The 6573-nt window shown below is 29.2% G+C and overlaps 1 protein-coding gene across 1 annotated transcript in view; it reads right to left on the bottom strand.

The window, feature by feature from the left end:
- The window catches only part of LOC111679430, a 74656-nt gene that overhangs the window by 34415 nt on the left and 33668 nt on the right, over window positions 1-6573 (bottom strand). The window lies entirely within an intron of this gene.

The raw sequence follows: 6573 nt of genomic DNA, 5'->3' as shown, positions 1-6573 counted from the left end.
AGTTCAGTTCTAGTTCAGTTCTAGTTCAGTTCTAGTTCAGTTCTAGTTCAGTTCTAGTTCAGTTCTAGTTCAGTTCGAGTTCATTTCTAGTTCAGTTCTAGTTCAGTTTTAGTTCAGTTCTAGTTCAGTTCAGTTCCAGTTCAGTTCTAGTTCACTCCTAGTTCATTTCTAGTTGATTTTATACATATAATTTATATTTATTTTTCAATAAATTATTTTATATGTAGTTTTTTAACTTGACACTTTAATATTATTTTTACTTTTAACTTTTTTTCACTTTTATTTTCATTAATTTAAATTTACTTCACTTGACTACTTATTCAAGAACTATTTTAGAACATAATATTTCTTCATTTTAAAATCATTTGGCAGTTGACAATTATAGCTTTTTTTACCCCCTTTCAGTTCTCTTCTTAGCACTGACAAAACATTTAATGATCTTAAAAGGAAATCGAGTTCATTACATTCATTTATTTAATTTTGACCATTTGAAATTGAATCAAGCTGAGTGCGAAAAATCATTTTTCACTTTTAGAAAACTTTAGCAAAATCTATGGTTCTTGGCTTTTGAGAGTGTATATGTGTGTGTTTCTATAAAACGCACAAGCAAAGAGGACACTATTTGATAAAGGGCTGCGCACTGTGGTTGGGTTTATTGAGTTTTTATGATTTCCCAGGTGTATCTTCGAAACTGTAAGTTTGATTTTTATTACTGCTTCTGAAAATGTAATGATGCGTTTAGGAGGAGTTTTTAAATTTCAAGTTTGTTTTACTCTGTTACTCATATAAAGCCCACTGTACGTGTTTTGCTAAAGCTTTAATGTAACTAAAAATATAGTAAATGATTTTGTAGATAGTTGTGGCAATATGAAAATAAACCCCATTAAATGAAGTTGAAAATATACACACAATACAACTACAATATTTTCTAATACTTGCTCCTTTAGTTCAACTCCAACCAGTCATCGTCATCATCATCATCATGACCATCAGTAGTCATGGCATCTATAACAGCCAATATAAAGCATTAGTAATTAAAATTGATTACTTTCTAGGGATAGAATGATAGAAAATTTAAGCCACAAAGCCCAGCATACTCATTCATTTGCCAAAAAAATCAGGATATGAATTTTGTAAAGGAAGTTGTTTTTAAATTATTTGAATTTTTGTTTTGAAGCAATAAATTTTCTTAAGAATTCAATTTATTGTAAATAAATTAAAATTGTAAAACATAATTGTTATTTCCTTAGTTTTCAATGAACAACTTGTTTTTCTTGTTATTCACACATTTCATCTAATACCGCCATCAGTTTAGCTTGAAAAGAAAAATTAATTGTTAGAAGAATTTATTCCCATTATTTATTCTATTTGTGCTGTTAAGTTTAATTTCTATAAAATTTATGAAATCACTTCTTATAAATACTGGCATAAATTGTAATTAAAATTCGCTTATTTGTCATTAAACTACAATTGAAAAAAGGCGGCATATTTATTTTCAACAATCTGGGTTATACAGTTTTTTTTTTCTTTGCACAAATTCTTTACGTTTTTTTTATTGCTATTACTGACATAGCAAATAATTGATGACACCATTTGTTACCATGAAATAAGTGAAAAGTTAATTGAACATGAGTAAATTGTTCAAGAACAAAAAAAATCATAGTTTTATTATTAAATCAGAGTTCGAATGCTGTGATTATGGAAGAAAAAATATTTCAACTAAAGGTATGAAAAAGTTTGAATTTTATTAAAGCTTTACATGGACACACAGGCAAACAAATGACAAACAGATAGTTCAGTTTTAATTCAGTTCTAGTTCAGTTCTAGTTCAGTTCTAGTTCAGTTCTAGTTCAGTTCTAGTTCAGTTCTAGTTCAGTTCTAGTTCAGTTCTAGTTCAGTTCTAGTTCAGTTCTAGTTCAGTTCTAGTTCAGTTCTAGTTCAGTTCTAGTTCAGTTCTAGTTCAGTTCTAGTTCAGTTCTAGTTCAGTTCTAGTTCAGTTCTAGTTCAGTTCTAGTTCAGTTCTAGTTCAGTTCTAGTTCAGGTTCAGTACTAGGTTAGTTCTAGTTCAATTCTAGTTTAGTTCTAGTTCAGTTCTATCTGTGAATAAATCTTTTAGTACTATCACGAATTAAAATTTGTAAACTTTAACATTGTTTCTTTCAAAAGTTTACATATTTTCTGCTCTTGCATTCTTTCTCCCCTTCCAAATATATGATGATGCATTACGCTTTAAGCGTGCCATTAGAAAGAAAATTACTTTGCACTAAAATCCACAAAAACGCACTGGGTGAAACAAAAAAAAGTTGAGGAAAAAAAGATGACAGATGGTTAACAAAATATGACATTTGACTACATTCTTAACATACCAAACTGACAGAAATTCTTTCTTATTTTATGCTTTTTTTCAAGCTAACGTGCACTACTATTTTACAGACACACGGAATGGGGAAAAATGCGACTTTGAATAATGACAGACTGCTGGACTGACTGTGTGAATGAGTGAATGAGTGAGTGAATGAATGACTTTTTGTGTGTTAAATAATAAATAAGCAGGAGTCAAACACATTATTGTTGCATGCCACACTTTTAAGCGATTTAACTTTTAAAATTGAAAAAAAAAAAAACAAAAACACACAACTATTACTGCCACAGCAGCTACTAGTTTAAAAGTTAAAAATGAAAAATTATGCAAATTTTTCCGCCAACTTTCTGTTCTGTCGTTTTTGCATAAAATTATTTTTGTTATTTTGGCACTACATCAACAATTATTTAATTTAAAATTTTCGCAGACAACTCACGCATACACCCAGTCGCATGAATTCGAACTGTGTGTTTAAATATACAATTGAAGTGTTTTCAATTAAATTTATTTCAATTTTTTAATTTATTTGTTTAAATTGATTTAAAATGCGTAAATGTGAGAATATGCAAACAGAAATAAAAAAATAAAATAAATTAATAACAACATTTATTTGCCTGTAAATGCAATTTTTAATGTATAGAATAGTCGAGAGACGGACAGACGGTTAGACAAGAAGAGAGAGAGAGAGAGACTGGCAGGCAGGCAGGCAGTTTGTAGGAAGGACAGAATTTCATATTGCATGTAAAGTTTTCTTACAAAATGTATGTAAATTTTTTCATAAGTATTTTTTGATATTATCATTATTATTTGCTTGATTTTAATTTACTTTTTGTCGGACGTTTGAAATTGTAAGCAATATTTTATTCCGCATTCCATTGTGAAATGCATAAATATTGAATTATCTTATAAGTGTAACGATTATAACGAATTCTAAATACCCTATTTTAGGTTATAAGAAAAGAGCTTTATTTAAGCTTTAAATATTATCTATAAAACACATTGAAGTTGTGCAGATGGCTGCACTTTAAATTCAACTCTAAATACTTTCAATTTCTTTCTTAGATGATCATCTTCATCAAAGGAGAACGTTTACTCAAACTTTTTCAAACCAAGAGCTTTCATTTCGTTCTATCTGATAGAAATACAGATGTATTCTCTCTTCTCTCATTTTACATGCAAGTGACATTCGAAAGCATCCAAAGGGATCGTATCAATCGTTCATGTCATTTCCTTATCTCTAACACACATGCTATTTATATTACATTGAATTGATCTAAAGAAAGTTATAACGATCAAAGCTTTTACTTGCAGTAGAACATAGCGAAGCTTTTATTGGTTTCCTTATACTTGAATAAAACCAAAGATAATCGTACATTAAACGAATGTTAAAATTCTCATAGCTTTTACTTAAAGAAGGATATTCATAAGAAACTTTAAGCTGTTTACCTCTAATTGACATCCGAAAGCGTCAAAAGTAATGTTATCAAACTTTCCTGTTTTTAAATTCTTTCAGTTTCCTCTAGAGGAACGTTCTCTATTCATAACGAACTTTAAGCTCTTTGCCTCCAGGTGAAATTCGAATATGTCATCAGCTCAGTTTTAGTTCTATTCTATTTCGGTTCTAGTTTTGTTCGAGATCTGTTCTTTTCATAAGAAACTTTAAGCTCTTTACCTCCAAGTTACATCAGAAAGCTTCAAAGATGTTCTTTTCAAACTTACTTTCAATTTCCTCTATAGGAACTTTCTCTATTCAAAGGAAAATCTCTTTACCTTTAAGTGACATTCGAAAGCATCAAAGGTGATTGTATCAAACTTTCCTATGCGAGAAGTTTTCTGACAAAAATGTAGTTTATATTTATTATTTTTTTTTTTGTTTTTGTAAAGCTAATCACATGTAAAGTTAAAAAGCGTAACAGTGATCGTATCAAACTTAGCTTTACGAGGAGCTTTTCATCTTCTAAGAGATAAAAAGTTGATATTACTATTGTTGTTATAAAGCCAATTGAATGTTGAGTGAGAAAGTACTTTATACTCTTTACCTCTTAGTGACATACAAAAACTTCAAAGGTGATTATATTAAAGTCCAATTACATGTGAAATGAGAAAGAGAAAATGTAGAGTGAGAAAGAACTTTAAGCTCTTTACTTCTTAAAGACATCCTAGACTAATAAAAGTGAAATGAGAAAGAGAAAATGTAGAGTGAGAAAGAATTTTAAGCTCTTTACCTCTAAGTGACATCCTAGACCATTAAGTGTAATCAATCGTATCTAACTTTTCTATAGGTAGGTAATATTACTTTTTTGTCTTGTTGTAAAACATAGTACACGTTTACTAATAACGAGAGAATTTGACCAAGAAAGAGAGGATTTGGAACAAGAAAGCAACAAAGGTGATAATATCAAACCGAAATTACATGTGAAATAAGAAACAGAAAAAGTGGAGTAAAAAGAACTTCAAGCTCTTTACCTGTAAGCGACATCCGAGAGCATCAAAGGTAACTAATCGTATCAAACTTTCCTAAACGAAGTTGATTACATTTTGTTGTTCTAAATCTTATATCAGCAGAGAGTAAAAATAAGCTCTCTCTTAAATCGTTTTTTATACATGTGTAAGCATACATGCGCGTAAAATTAAGAGTGCAAGAAAGCTCTTTACCGATTAGGGTTCTAAATCTTAATACATTTGGAGTGAGAAGGAGAAATTGTGAATTGTGAAAAAGAAAATGTAGCGTGATTAAAAGAAAATGCTTAAAATGTCTAAAAACTCTTCCAAACTCTTTAAAAATAAAAGTTTCTTTATCAAGAGAGATCTTTTGCCTTCTGTAAGTAAAAAGATCAGCAATGAAGTTCTCTACAACAAAATTTCGTTTCCGAGATCCTGATCTTGTTCAGTAAAATATAAACAGATTTCCTCACCATATTGATTATCAATATATCCCCACACAATAACATAAACACACTCAGCAACATATCAGCAACATTTTCCCCTACACAAAATTTTAATAAAGAAATACAGCGACAAACAATACAATTGATAATAATGCTGATGCATTACATTAACAAGACAGTGATGATTGTATATGCATTACAATGTCATATTGATGTAATTATATAGAAAAATGAAAAAAAATCGGGTAAAACAACGGCAGATGAAAACAATTACTACAATAAATACGTGAAGTCCCAACGACATATACACATACACACACACACAAATAATGACAGACATTCAAGAATAAACGGGGAAAAAAATTATATCCCGCTTTAATGATTGATAAAGTTATCAAGATAAATTCAATCAATAAATCAACATAAAATAAACACAATATTCAATGGAAACGCCGGACAACAGATCATTTCAATTACTACATCGTCACAGTGAAGTGAAATTAAAACCTGATATAAATTCAATGAACTTGATATGTAGAGCTTTAAATCAGTTGACAATGTCAGTTGCAGCTTATAAAACTATTAATATTTTTTTATCATTAATAAAGGCGACAATCAAGAGGGAAGAGAGAAGAAGATCTGTAAAAGTCGAAATTAAAAATGAGCGCTTGACTTAATTGTGATATATAGGAATTTAAATAGTACTTGAAGGTGTTTTAGAAAGAAATTTTATTGGAATTTTTAATAGACTAGATTATAAATAAAACTTGTTTAAAAAAGTTATTACTAAAGCTTTCTCTTATAAAGCATTGATTAATGGTTCACTAATCTTTATTGACTTATATGAAACAATTATATATTTAGGTTTTATAATTGAAATATTTTTAACATTCTATCGTTGAATACGACAGTTTTGAACTATAAATTTGAAAAGAATTAACTGCCTTAATAAACATTAAACTTTGCGCGATTTTAAAAGCTTATAATTTTTAGTGTTTTTTGCAAAAGTTTTGATAAAATATATATTATTGACTAGAGGCAAATGGATTTTTTTTTTAACAATTTAAAGAGAAAATTACATTCTGTTCTAGTTCTCATTTAGCTGTATTCTAGTTGTGTTCTAGTTTTGTACTAGTTCTAGTTCTGTTATATTTCTATTCTATTCCAATTTTAGTTCTGTTCTAGGTCTGTTCTAGTTCTGCTCTGGTTATGTTTTAGTTCTATTCTAGCTCTGTTCTAGTTCTGTTCTAGTTCTGTTCTAGTTCTGTTCTAGTTCTGTTCTAGTTCTGTTCTAGTTCTGTTCTAGTTCTGTTCTAGTTCTGT

Source organism: Lucilia cuprina, chromosome 5, assembly GCF_022045245.1.
Source record: "Lucilia cuprina isolate Lc7/37 chromosome 5, ASM2204524v1, whole genome shotgun sequence".
Classification (NCBI taxonomy): Eukaryota; Metazoa; Arthropoda; class Insecta; order Diptera; family Calliphoridae; genus Lucilia; species Lucilia cuprina.
Note: the sequence above shows the minus strand (reverse complement) of the source record. Positions and strands in the feature narration are given on the sequence as shown.